The 14,733-nt window shown below is 47.7% G+C and overlaps 1 long non-coding RNA gene across 1 annotated transcript in view; it reads right to left on the bottom strand.

Moving 5' to 3' along the window:
- The window catches only part of LOC134935505 (uncharacterized), a 222,137-nt gene that overhangs the window by 93,294 nt on the left and 114,110 nt on the right, over positions 1-14,733 (bottom strand). The gene's annotated exons all lie outside the window — the stretch shown is intronic.

Genomic DNA, 14,733 nt, shown 5'->3' with positions numbered 1-14,733 from the left:
CAGCAGTGCAAGCAGTGCCTTGCACTGGGGCCCGCCACTGTCCAGGGGCCCAAAGCAGCGCAGCATGTAATGAGTCAACCTTACTCATTACATGCTGCTGTGTGCTGCGGGCAACCACCGCCCGGAGCACACAGCCGCCCGCCGAGGAGAGGAGCGCAGCGGCCACGGGGGAGAAGGAGGAGGAGGGAGGTGGAGGAGGGAGCCGCAGCAGCGCTGTGTAATTGGTGCTGTCCCTTTCCGTCACCATAGGCTGTTCTCCGACGCTGTAAATGCTGGGAAGCGCATCCCAGCATTCACAGCAGTGGAGAACAGCCTATGGTGAAGGACAGGGACAGCTGCAGCAGCGCCTCAACCAATTACACTGTGCTGCTGCGGCTCTCTCCTCCACCTCCCTCCTCCTCCTTCTCTCATGCCCGGGATCTCTGCCAGAAGCTGCACCGAGAAGCCTGACTGCCAGCGGAGAGAGTAAGTATAATTCTTTCTTTCTCTCTTTCTGTCTGCCGTAATGTGTAAAAAATGGGACACTGTCTGCCGTAACGTGTAAAAAGGGGGACGCTGTCTGCCGTAATGTGTAAAAAGGGGATGCTGTCTGCTGTTGTGTGTAAAAAGGGGACACTGTCTGCCGTAATGTGTAAAAAAGGGACGCTGTCTGCCTTAATGTGTAAAAAGGGGGACGATGTCTGCCGTAATGTGTTAAAAGGGCACGCTGTCTGCCGTAATGTGTAAAAAGGGCACGCTGTCTGCCTTAATGTGTAAAAAAGGGGGAATGGCTGCCGTAATGTGTAAAAAGGGGACGCTGTCTGCCGTAATGTGTAAAAAGGGGACGCTGTCTGCCCTAATGTGTAAAAAGGGGGACGCTGTCTGCCGTAATGTGTAAAAAAAGCACGCTGTCTGCCGTAATGTGTAAAAAGGGGATGCTGTCTGCCGTAATGTGTAAAAAAGGGGACGCTGTCTGCCTTAATGTGTAAAAAGGGGGACGCTGTCTGCCGTAATGTGTAAAAAGGGCACGCTGTCTGCATTAATGTGTGAAAAAGGGGGAATGGCTGCCGTAATTTGTAAAAAAGGGGAAGCTGTCTGCTGTAATGTGTAAAAAGGGGACGCTGTCTGCCTTAATGTGTAAAAAAGGGGGAATGGCTGCCGTAATGTGTAAAAAGGGGACGCTGTCTGCCGTAATGTGTAAAAAGGGGACGCTGTCTGCCCTAATGTGTAAAAAGGGGGACGCTGTCTGCCGTAATGTGTAAAAAGTGCACGCTGTCTGCCGTAATGTGTAAAAAGGGGATGCTGTCTGCCGTAATGTGTAAAAAAGGGGACGCTGTCTGCCTTAATGTGTAAAAAGGGTGACGCTGTCTGCCGTAATGTGTAAAAAGGGCACGCTGTCTGCATTAATGTGTGAAAAAGGGGGAATGGCTGCCGTAATTTGTAAAAAGGGGAAGCTGTCTGCTGTAATGTGTAAAAAGGGGACGCTGTCTGCCTTAATGTGTAAAAAGGGGGACGCTGTCTGCCGTAATGTGTAAAAAGGGGACACTGTCTGCCATTACGCGTAAAAAGGGGGACCGTGTCTGCCGTAATGTGTAAAAAGGGGGACGCTGTCTGCCGTTATGTGTAAAAAGGGGGACACTGCCTGCCTTAATGTTTAAAAAGGGGGACGCTGTCTGCCGTAATGTGTAAAAAGGGCACGCTGTCTGCCGTAATGTGTAAAAAGGGGGACGCTGTCTGCCTTAATGTGTAAAAAGGGGACGCTGTCTTCCTTAATGTGTAAAAAGGGGACACTGTCTGCCGTAATGTGTAAAAAGGGGACGCTGTCTGCCGTAATGTGTAAAAAGGGGAATCTGTCCGCCGTAAGGTGTAAAAGAGGCTCTACCTGGTGTTGTGGTGCTACTGTGCGGCGTAATTTGAATAATGGAGACTACTGTGCACCGTTATATGAATTGGTATTATTTTGTGGCCGCACCCCTTCCCCACGAAGCCACACCCCTATATTTTTTGCACTGCCCCTATTTTACATGGAGGGGTGGGGCTCCGATGCCGTTTCTTGCACACAGTGCTAAAATGTCTAGTTACGGCACTGTTGCTAGGTATCCATTTCTCTGGCCCTGAACAGGTCTCCCTCACCAGATCCTCTCCAGGGGGTAAATTTACTAAGGTGGGAGTTTTTTAGAACTGGTGATGATGCCTATAGCAACCAATCAGATTCTATCTATTATTTTCTAGAAGCAGCTTGATAAATGTTAAGTAGAATCTGATTGGTTGCTATGGGCAACATCACTAGTTCTAAGAAATTCCCACCTTAGTAAATTTACCCCCAGGGGTGAGGGGGTGGACTTGTATGGGATGAGGGGGGCAAAGTATTTTGTCGCACCTGGGCCCACCGCTTGCTAGTTTCGCCACTGCTCGGCACCCCACTTTCCCGCCCCCACACAGACACTGAACACTGAGGACACGTCCTCTCAATACACTCTCCATGACTGGAGTGAAAATGGCCGCGACGCGCGGCTCCTTATATGGAATCCAAATCCTGCGATAATCCGACAGCGGGTTGATGATGTTTTGCCGCGTTCGGGTTTCCGAGTCAGGCGGGAAAACCCGAGCCTGGCACGGAACCGAACTCGGAAAGCAAAGTCCGGTAGGGTTCGGTTCTCTGAGAACCGAACCCGCTCATCTCTAATAAAAAAAAGCTATAATTAAGTAATTTCTGCAATCCAAAACACTATATTTGGATTTAAAAAACATATTCCGAGCCACAGGAAGATTTGAACCAGGACTCTGGTTGTGTAATGGGCCAATAAGTTATGGTAAGTGGGCCCCTAAATTATGTACACTTATGAAATGCACGTACACTTTTTTGAGCTTCTGATGTGCTGAGTAAGCCTATTTATTAAAAGGAATATTGCATAATGCATGAAAAATGCATGTGTCTGTTCATACTCAGATCAAAAGGGGGACCACTGGGATGTTGCGAACAGTGCTGTTTCTCTGTGTCAGTTATAGTCTGGGAGTGTGTTAGGTGGGATGCATAAGCCATACCTCCCAACATCAGGAGATTTTAAGGAGGGAACCCAAAAGGGGGCATGGCCTATAGGAATGGGAGCATTACTTCACAGGAATGCCGCAATTGCGAGCCACGCCCCGTTTTCTGTCACTGTGGGGACATGCCCAGCTCTCTGTGAGTCTCAGTCCCTCTGACTCCCGTGAATGAGCACATCATCTATTCACCGCTGACTGACAGGACACTCCCAACTGCCCCGTGGGAGGGATAGTGGGACAGTACAAAAAAAAAAGGACTGTCCTGCGAAAACACGGTACAGTTGGGAGGTATGCATAATCTGATCACTGACACGGAAAAGCAGCCAGTAGCATCACTACAGGTAGTAAACATGTAGGGCACAAATAATTTACATGATTAAACAAATTCCTTCTTCCTCATTGTCAGCTGATGAGTTAGAAGTTGAAATTTATTTAACTTCATTAGGAAGATGACCCTCAATGTAGGGCTAAAGTAAAAATTGAAATGAGTAACATGATCCCACCAGGGCCGGATTAAGGGCCACATGGGCCTGGGACTGAAAATATTCAAGGGCATATTGTGAGAAATGGGGGAGGTGTGATCAGTGCTGTGTGGGTGTGGCCAGAGTCATCTGGGCGTGTACACCCCTTTCACTATAAGCTTCAATGTATCCCTAAATATGTAAAAATATAAAGAATTGCATAATTTTATGTGAAAATTAGAAATGCAGTCTTAAGAGTTATGATTTATGGCTGACCATGTGGCCAGCTGGCGGCTTGTCATCATCATGCTGTCATATTGATGGGCCTATTTTTATGTGGGTCCTGGAACTGTAGCTCTATCCGCCTCATTGTTAATCTGGCCCTGGATGCCACTAATTCAGGGTTTTAGGCTTGCCTTAGGTTGTATAATGGTGGTGCCCATACCTCCCAACATGACCCTCTCCAGGAGGGACACAATGCTCTGCTTCTGGACTTTTCTCTTAATGTATGATTGCTGGCACCTGTGTTGAACAAGTTAATGGATAAGAAAGGTGTTTCAGCATAGGTGATGGCAATCATACAGTAAGAGGGAAGTCCAGGAGCAGAGCATTCTGTCCCTCCTGGAGAGGGTCATGTTGGGAGGTATGGTGGTGCCTGCCATGATATCAAATGTCTTTACTGGACCCAAGGCAAAAATAAAATAACCTTTGCAGTGTTCTAGCTTACAGCTAACTAACACTACTTACTTAGCAAAACAAATCAAATATCTTTGGTTTAACATTTTGGACTTCAATATATTGTGGCAGGGACAGCAGGATTTCCCTGTTTAAGTATGTAGCAGCAGTTGATCATGGATCCGATCCAGTCCAGGTTTTCACTGAGGTCAGGAATGAACTGCAGCCAAGTTGATTAGTAGCACCTGTTAGCTGCTTAAGAATGCTGTCTACACACAGGGATAAGGCTCCTGATGCTGGACAAGCTGGCCAGGCGATAGGTTTGGGGTCTGTATTTACGTTAGGAGCCATTGGAGTCTAGGGTGGTCATTCCGAGTTGATCGCTAGCTACATTCGTTCGTTGTGCAGTGATAAGGCAAAAATACGTCACTTTTGCGCATGCGTATGCGGCGCACGCACGACGTACTATTACAACGAACGATGTAGTTCACACAGGGTCTAGCGAAGCTTTTCAGTCGCACTGCTGACCGTAGAGTGATTGACAGGAAGTGGGAGTTTCTGGGTGTCAACTGACCGTTTTCAGGGAGTGTTCGTAAAAACGCAGGCATGCCAAAAAAAATGCAGGCGTGGCTGGGCGAACGCAGGGCGTGTTTGTGATGTCAAAACAGGAACTGAATAGTCTGAAGTGATCGCAAGCACTGAGTAGGTTTTGAGCTACTCAGAAACTGCTCAAAAAAACTTTGTAGCCGCTATACGATCCTTTCGTTCGCACTTCTGCTAAGCTAAAATACGCTCCCAGTGGGCGGCGGCATAGCGTTTGCACGGCTGCTAAAAACTGCTACCGAGCGATGAACTTGGAATGACCTCCTATACCATTGTTGATTATCTGAACATGGAATGCTATCCTTTAATCTGTAACCTGCTGTGAACTACTGTTACAACCATGTGAGTGACCTAACTGCAAGAGAAATAATAAACCTGCTCTTTGAAGTTTACCCGGTGTATGTCATCCTTGTCACAATATAATATAGCTCAAGAAATTTTCATGCTTGACATTTTTTATACTTGTGTTCTACCCTTCTATATTTCTTTATGTGTACCACTATGTCTGAATACTCTTTATTGTGCTCACGCCGGTATATATATATATTATGTATTGTACTCAAACTCCCCACACCCACGTCTATATGATATTATTTTTCTCTTACGTCCTAGAGGATGCTGGGGTCCATTTTAGTACCATGGGGTATAGACGGTTCCGCAGGAGCCTTCGGCACTTTAGGACTTTTCAACAGTGTGAACTGGCTCCTCCCTCTATGCCCCTCCTCCAGATCTCAGTTTAGAAAATGTGCCCAGGAGACTGGATGCACACTAGTGGAACTCTACAGAGCTTTGCTGGAAAAAGACTTTCTTAGGTTTTTTATTTACAGGGAAGCTGCTGGCAACAGTTTCCCTGCTTTGTGGGACTTAGGGGGGGAAGTGGGAACCAACTTCTCAATTAGTTAATGGTTCTGCTTCCGCTGACAGGACACCATTAGCTCCTGATGGGTACTGAACACAGCCCAAGCCTGGCCAGCGTTCACTCCCACAGCATTGCCGCCACCCCCTAACAGAGCCAGAAGTCAGAAGGCTGGTGAGTATATTACCGGAGTCCTGCAGAGAGGGGATCCTCCGGTCATCGTTGGCGGCATACAGGTACACGTGCAGCAGCGGGGAAGCTGCGCACCATGTCTCTCAGCACAAGGGTGCAGAGCGCGGGGGGGGGGGGGGGGGGCACTCTGAGGGCTGGTTTTAAAACCTTACTCTCACTGGCAAAAAGGGTACATACATGTACAGCCGCTGATGTGCCATCCCCAGCCACTATAAATATTACATTGCTGAAACTGAACGGCGGGGTTTCTCCTCAGACTTGCCAGAACACTCACTGGGTGCCATTTTCTCCTGCAGAAACTCCAGTGTGAAGCTCCTGAACGCTGTTTCTCCTCATGACAACGCTGATACAAGTACAGGGTGTTCATTATAATTAGGTCTGTCGGCCTATTATTGGTATATGTGCTGTAGGTGGGTAATATTTCCACAATTCACAATAAGGCGCAGTGTGCGGACTGGCAGATCCCTCTGTGTCTCTCTGACAGACTTTAGTGAGCATCTGTCCCCAATAGCTCCCCTGTGTGATAGGTAGGTGTGTGTGTGTGTGTGTGTGTGTGTGTGTGTACAAGTGTGTAACATGTCAGACATTGGGGAGGGTTCTTCCCAGGAAGAACCCATTTTAGATACACAAGAGGGTAATGTGGTGGCCCTTCCCTCTCAGAAGGAGCCGGAGTGGGTGAGAATGTTGCAAAAGAATATGTCAATGCTTGCAAAGAAATTCTCTGAGTCTGAACAACATATTGGAGGCAGTCTGTGGAGGATGCACTGTTTACTGACCCCTCCATATCATCCTCTCGGGTCCCATCCAGTTCCCAGAAAAGGTCACTGGCCCAGATAATGCAAGGGGACACAGACACAGATTACGACTCTGACATCGACACTGGGGATTTGAGAGGAGTAGACCCCAAATTAGCCAAAAGCATACAATGTATGATAGTTGCTGTAAAGGAAGTGTTGGAGTTTCCTGAAACAATACTGGTCCCTGAGAAAAAGGATTATTTTAAATTAAATAAAAAGCAGGTTGTGACTTTTCCTCCTTCAAAGGATTTTAATGCGTTCTTTGAAGAATCCTGGGCTAACCCTGAGAAGAAATGTACCCTTCCCAGAAGGATACGTGTAGCGTACCCTTTCCCTGAGGAAGACAGGCACAAATGGGAGACTCCACCAATGATAGACACCTCAGTTTCTCGGCTGTCTAAGAATTTTTTTTGCCTGCCACTGGTTCAGCCTCTTTAAAAGATCCAGCTGACCGTAAATTAGAAATAACCCTGAAATCCATATATACGGCTAACGGAACGGTACTCAGGCCCACCGTTGCTTGTGCGTGGGTAACGCTGTGGAAAAATGGTCTGACAACTTGCTTGTTAACATAGACACAGTTGACAGGGATGAAATAGTCCTAACTCTCGGCCATATCAAAGGTGCTGCAGGTTACTTAGTTGAAGCTATGAAGGATATTGGGTTGCTGAGTTCAAGATCCTCCGTTATGGCGATTTCAGCCCGCAGGGCGCTGTGGATCCGCCAATGGAATGCTGATGCCGAATCAAAAAAGAACATTGAGGCGCTTCCTTACAATGGAGAAGCCCTCTTTGGAGACAAGTTGGATGCCATGATTTCAACAACTACATCAGGCAAGTCAGCATTTCTGCCTTCCGCAGCTGCTCCACCTAGGAAAGGATTTCATTCTCATATGATGCAATTCTTTCAGCCCAACAAGTCCAAAAAGGCAAAGGGTACCCCCTTCTTCGCAGGAAGAGGGTGAGGAAGGGGTAAAAAAATTTACAACACCATCAGGCTCGCAGGAGCAGAAGTCAACAGCTACTTCTGCTAAAACCTCAGCATGACGCTGAGGCTCCCCTGCGGGAGTACGATCGGGTGGGGGCACGTCTACTGTCTTTCAGCCAGGTCTGGGTTCACTCAGATCTGGATCCTTGGGTATTGCAGATAGTATCCCAAGGGTACAAATTGGAATTTCAGGACCTTCCCCCATGCCGATTTTTCAAATCAGCCTTACCAGCTTCTGTTCAGGACAGAGCAAAAGTGCTGAAAGCAATACAGAAATTATGACAAGACAATGTAATTTCTTTAGTTCCTGTGTCACAACAGGAAAAAGGGTTTTATTCAAGCCTGTTTGTAGTGCCGAAACCGGATGGCTCGGTCAGACCGATTTTAAACCTAAAGACTCTGAACCTTTATTTGAAAAGGTTAAAATTCAAGATGGAATCCCTGAGAGCAGTGATCTCCACCTTGGAGAAAAAAGGAATTTCTGGTATCGATGGACATCAAAGATGCTTATTTACATGTACCCATCTACCCACCGCATCAGGCATACCTGAGGTTTGCGGTGCAGGACTGCCACTACCAGTTCCAAACATTGCCTTTCGGGCTCTCCACGGCTCCAAGAATATTCACCAAGGTGATGGCGGAGATCAGGGGCGGATTGGGAACAAAAAGCGTCCCTGGAAAAATTTGTACTAGTGGCCCCACATGGGCAGCACCAGAGGTGTAAGCTCTAGCCATGGGCAATGGCAGCAGCACCCTCCCCCCAAGACTTTCCAGATAGTGGGCATGTCCAGCATCAAGGGGGAAATTAAAAAGAAATAAAATTAAATATTATGAGCACATTATATGATGCACCTTCAGAATTTAAGAAACTATATCATTCTTTAGAAAGATATATTTTCTTGCTTATTACATTTCACTCAATATTATATGTCAGCCAAGCAGGCAGACAGAGCATACACTAGATCATCTGCAATCACAAGCTAAGTGGCAAAATAGTTTTCATATATGCAAATTATTTTGCATCTTCATTATGTCTATAAAAAGGACCACATGTCCTCAAGCAAAACAGGCCCCGTGGGTGCGCCAGCCCACCGGGAATCTGCCCTGTAAACCCTATGGGCAATCCGCCTCTGGCGGAGATGATAGTTCTTCTTCACAAGAAATGAGTCAAAGTCATCCCATACTTGAACGATCTCCTCATAAAAGCAAGATCCAGGGAGAAACTAGTACAGAACATTGCACTTTCCCTGACGGTGCTTCAACAGCATGGTTGGATCATAACCCTTCCAAAATCACAATTGGAACCCACAAGGAGGTTATCATTTCTGGGAATGATATTGGACACAGAAAGTATTCCTACCGGTGGAAAAGGCTCTGGAGATCCAGAGGATGGTCAAACAAGTTTTAAAACAAGGACGTGTATCGATTCATCAGTGCATCCACCTGCTGGGGAAGATGGTAGCGGCCTACGAGGCTCTACAATTTGGTCGATTCCACGCCAGGGTGTTCCAATGGGACCTACTGGACAAGTGGTCCGGATCGCACCCACACATGCACCGGAGGATAATCCTGTCAACAAAAGCCAGAATTTCACTCTTGTGGTGGCTTCAAAGTTCTCACCTCATGGAGGGACGCAGGTTCGGGATTCAGACTTGGATCCTGGTGACCACAGATGCAAGCCTCCGAGGTTGGGGAGCAGTCACGCAGGGGGAAAGCTTCCAAGGATGATGGTCAAGTCAAGAAGTACTCCTTCACATAAACATTCTGGAATTGAGAGCTGTGTACAACAGCCTTCATCAAGCGGCACACCTTCTTCAAGGTCGTCCCATACAGATCCAGTCAGACAATGTAACGGCAGTTCCGCCAGGGCGGAACAAAAAGCAGAGCGGCAATTGCAGAGGTGACAAGATACTCCTCTGGGCAGAAAGACATGCAAAAGCTCTGTCGGCAATTTTCATTCCGGGAGTGGATAACTGGGAAGCAGACTTCCTCAGCAGACACGATCTCCATCCAGGAGAATGGGGCCTCCACCCAAAAGTCTTTGCAGAGGTAACAGATCGTTGGGGTGTTCCTCAAGTAGATATGATGGCATCACGTCTCAACAAGAAGCTTCAGAAATATTGTTCCAGGTCAAGCAATAGCAGTGGATGCACTGGTGACCCAGTGGGTGTTTCAGTCGGTGTATCTGTTCCCTCCACTTCCACTAATACCAAAAGTTCTCAAGATCATCAGAAGAACAAGGGTTCAAGCAATTCTCATTGCTCCAGACTGGCCAAGGAGGGCTTGGTATCCAGATCTTCAGGAGTTATTACTAGAAGATCCTCAGCCTCTTCCTCTTTGCGAGGACCTGCTTCAGCAGGGGCCGTTTGTTTATCAAGACTTACCGTGGCTGCGTTTGACGGCATGGCTGTTGAGCGCCAGATCCTAGCCCGTAAGGGTATTCCCAATGAAGTCATTCCCACACTTATTCTGGCCAGGAAAGGGTTAACGTCCAAACATTACCATCGTATTTGGAGAAAATATGTATCTTGGTGAGAATCCAAGAAGTCTCCTGCGGTGGAGTTTAAATTAGGACATCTTCTCCTATTTCTACAGGCGGGTGTGGATGCTGCCTTGAGATTAGGGTCTATCAAGGTCCAAATTTCGTCCTTGTCCATTTTCTTTTAGAAACAGTTGGCTTCCCTTCCTGAGGTCCAGACGTTCATGAAGGGGGTTCTGCGCATCCAACCTCCTTTGTGCCTCCTGCGGCGCCATGGGATCTTAATGTGGTGTTGCAGTTCCTTAAATCGGACTGGTTTCAGCCTCTACAAGAGGTAGAGTTGAAGTTTCTCAATTGGAAAGTGGTCATGCTGTTGGCCTTGGCCTCAGGCAGAAGAGTGACCCCACATAACCTTGCGGTCTACAGCAGACCGCAAAGTTCCCACCATTGGATATAATGTAGCAGCGCTACGCTACATTGTATCCACTGTACTCCGCCTGACTGACAGTGCAGGAGCGCACAGCCAATCAGGAGAGTGCCATGATGTGGCGCTTCCTGATTGGCTGAAGGGACCCTCTTTGACAGGAGTCACAGGGGGTCCCGCCAGACGGAAAAAAGGGGTTCCATGTGTAAACATGGGACCCCTTTCAGTTCGTGGATCGGTTTTTCATTTTTTTATTTTTACAAGTACGTGGATTATAACTTATAAGACGAGGACCGATCTACACAGGATTCTTTGTAAGTATAATTTTATTTACAGGTACACCGGGATTCTACTGGACAAGAGGACCGAGTGCTTTGTGTCAACATAGGTAAGTATGTATGTATGTAAGTGTGCATGTATGTTTAATAAAATTTTACTTTCACGGTGTGTGTGTTTTGTTTTTATTTGGGTATTTTTTTGTAGTAGAACTACAGGTACCAGCGGGCCCGTTTCCCCCCGCATGCTGGTACTTGTGGTTCTCCAAGTACCAGCTTGCGGGGGAGGCTTGCTGGAACTTGTAGTTATGCTACAAAAAAACAATATTCTATTTTTACACAAATGGCTATCAGACTCCCATTCATCGCCCACGGATTGGGGGGGGGGGGGGGGGGGGCAGTGGAGCCCGCTGCTGGTGTTAAAAATACGGGGAACCCCTACATTTTTTGTCCCCCGTATTTTAGGCACCAGAGACAGGTGCAGAGCCCGATGCTGGTTGTTTAAATATAGGGGAACCCCAGTCATTTTTTAACCTGTATTTTTACAACCAGGACCGGTTCAAAGAGCCCAAAGCTGGTTATGCTTAGGAGGGGGGACCCCACACAATTTTTTTTTTTCAATTTTTACACTAAACAGACCCTTTCCCATAGATAACCATGCACAGATCTCACTGATCCGTGCATGATTATCCAAACTTGCCTGGAAAAAGCAGGTCTATTTTTTTGCTGCTTTTTTTAACGATTTGCAAAAAAATATACCCGCAATTGAGCATTCAGAGACTAACACCCAAATACGAATGAATAGTAAATTCCTGTGTTGTATGAACAAACAGCCGCGTTTGACCGATGGTCTATTAATTCGTATTGCTGAACTTTGCCGTCAAATCCATTACGAATAGCCCAAACACTGCCGAGATTTGTGCTTAGTAAATTCCTGTGTTGCCACTTAGAAAAAACCCAGAAATCAGACAACCTCGGATTTTTTGTAAATATACGCCCTTGTATGGCACTTGAGGGGTAGGGCCCACTGAAGCCTGTTTTCTTTTCATACCGTATTATTTTCAAGTGAATTTAAATTTCGGTTTTCTCTAAATTTGTTTCTCAAAGGAAAGAAAAAAAATGTAATTAATAGGGATGAGCGGGTTCGGTTCACTGAGAACCGAACCCTACCGAACTTCACGTCCCGAGGACGAGTCCGGGACTTCCCGCCAGACTCGGAAACCATAATGAGGCAAAACATCATCATCCCTCTGTCGGATTCTCGCGGGTTTTGGATACCATATAAGGAGCCACGCATCGCCGCCATTTTCACTCCAGTCCGGAGAGTATCTGTCTGCGTGGGAAAGTGGTGTGGTGACCTGCTCTGTTTTATGTGTCATTCCAGTGCTGTGTTGTGCTGCATCAGTCCAGTGGTGGTATCTTGTGCTGCATCAGTCCAGTCACAGTGGTGGTGTCCTCTGCTGCCATATGTCCAGTGCTGCTGTATAAGTCCAGTCCATTGCAGTGGTGCTGTGTTGTCCTGCATTAGTCCAGTGGTGGCAGGGCCGGATTGGCCATTACAGTTACCGGGGAGTTCCACGGGGGGCAGACTAGTGTGTGTGTGGCCGCCTTTCATCGGTGGCCCCTCCCCCTCCCTGTTAGAGCTAGTACTAACGCGCCCAATATCGCATGAAGAGGCCCGCGCCTTATCAGTGACATCACGCACCTCGAAGGAAGAGGGGTGACTTGTCCAGCAGCCTGCTCTCCGCTCCCCGTGCCGCCGTCAGCTGCAGCCTGTGGTGAGAGGAGGGGACACGGAGTGGGCAGGGCCGGATTAACAATGGGGCTGATGGAGCTGCAGCTCCATGCCCCCCCCCCCCCCCCCCCCCTCCCCCCTTTAAAATAGAGACAGGGAAAAAAACATTTTTTTAGCTTCAAGCAGCCACTTGGGGCCCGTCCATTCACACCGCAACTGATCTCCCCCTGATAGCCAGCCAGAAGCTGTAATAATGACATTGTTTTGTTGTGATATGTATGTGTGACATATTAGTATGGTGGGGGTAATTATTTAGTTTAATAGGGGTGGTTGTCTCGGTACTTTCATACTTTAATGTAGGGGACTGGGCTACTAATGTATTGATATGTTGAGGGTTAATTATTTAAAATAATGCAGGTGAGAGAAGTGTTACTGATTTATTGGGATTGTGAGGGTTAATTTTTTAGTGTAATGGGGTGAATGGATGGGCTATTCATTTATTGCTGTGGTAGTGGGGCAGTATTCTAATGTAATAGTGGTTGAGGGCAGGGCTTTTAATGTGTGTGTAAGCGTGCCCTGTATAGGTAGGGGGAGTCAATGGCATATTATGGGTAGTGGGAAGGTATGCTTCTGATACCCGTAGTTGCATGTAGTTTCCTGTAGCAGCATTCACGGGTGTGTGTGTATGCGTAGTAGAAAGGGAAGGTAGTGGTGTGCGTTCCTGCGATGCGCAACGCCACGCCATGCTACCTTTTCCAGCATAGATGTGCGAGGACACATCTGTAGTACAATACGGTAGTGTGGGAAGGTAGCGCAGAATGTGGTGTGGGAAGGTAGCATAGTACAGTGATGTGGGATGGTAATGCAGTTCGGATGGTGTTGGAAGGTAGCGCAGTATTGTTGTATGGGAAGGTAGCGCAGTAATGTGGTATAGGAAGGTGGCGTTGAACGGTGGTGTAGGAAGGTAGCGCAGTATCGGTGTATGAGAAGGTAGCGCAGTATCGTTGTATGAGAAGGTAGCGCAGTAATGTGGTATAGGAAGGTGGCGTTGAAAAGTGGTGTAGGAAGGTAGCGCAGTATCGGTGTATGAGAAGGTAGCGCAGTATCGTTGTATGAGAAGGTAGCGCAGAAATGTGGTATAGGAAGGTGGCGTTGAACGGTTGTGTGGGATGGTAATGCAGTATGGTGGTGCGGGAAGGTAGCACAGTAACGTGGTGTGGGAAAGTAACGCAGTTCGGTGGTACGGGAAGGTGGTGCAGTTCGGTGGTACGGGAAGGTAGCGCAGTTCGGTGGTGCGGAGGGTAGCGCAGTGATGTAGTGTGGGAAGATAGCGCAGTATTGTGGTATGGGAAGGTAGCGTAGCATGGTGGTGTGGAATGATAATCCAGTACGGTGGTGCGGGAAGGTAGTAATGTGGTATGGGAAGGTGGCGTAGAATGGTGGTGTGGGATGGTAATGCAGTACGGTGGTGTTGGAAGGTAGCGCAGTAACATGGTGCTGGAAGGTAGCGCAGTAACATGGTGCGGGAAGGTAGCGCAGTTCGGTGGTGTAGGAAGGTAGCGCAGTATCGTTGTATAAGAAGGTAGCGCGGTAATGTGGTATAGGAAGCAGGCGTTGAACGGTGGTGTGGGATGGTAATGCAGTATGGTGGTATTGGAAGGTAGCACAATTTAGTGGTGCTCGAAGGTAGCGTACTACGGTGGTGTGGGATGTTAATGCAGTTCGGTGGTGTTGGAAGGTAGTGCAGTACAGTGGTGCGGGAAGGTAGCGCAGTGATGTGGTATGGGAAGGTGGCGTAGAACAGTGGTGTGTGATGGAAGTGCAGTAATTTGGTGCGGGAAAGTGGCACAGTAACATGGTGCGGGAGGTTTGCGCAGTAATGCGTTGCGGGAAGTTAGCACAGTACGGTGGTGTGGGAAGGTAAGCGCAGTAATACAGTTTGGGAGGTAGCTCAGTGATGTAGTGTGGGGAGGGAGTGCAGTGATATATGTCACCACACCCACTCTTCCCACCCTTGAATAACTTCTCTGAGGCACTGATCACACAACCTGCGACGGCACATAATAGGTCCTTCCTAAATCTCAGCTACAGGCCCTTTAATATGGCACTGAGAGTCGTGACAGAGTGGGGGATATCGGGGCAGACCGGGAGAAACAGACACTGAGTGAATCTGATTTCACTGTCGTCAATACCTGCTGCAGTCATTCCTTTAAAAAAAAAATGTC

Source organism: Pseudophryne corroboree, chromosome 6, assembly GCF_028390025.1.
Source record: "Pseudophryne corroboree isolate aPseCor3 chromosome 6, aPseCor3.hap2, whole genome shotgun sequence".
Lineage (NCBI taxonomy): Eukaryota > Metazoa > Chordata > Amphibia > Anura > Myobatrachidae > Pseudophryne > Pseudophryne corroboree.
Note: the sequence above shows the minus strand (reverse complement) of the source record. Positions and strands in the feature narration are given on the sequence as shown.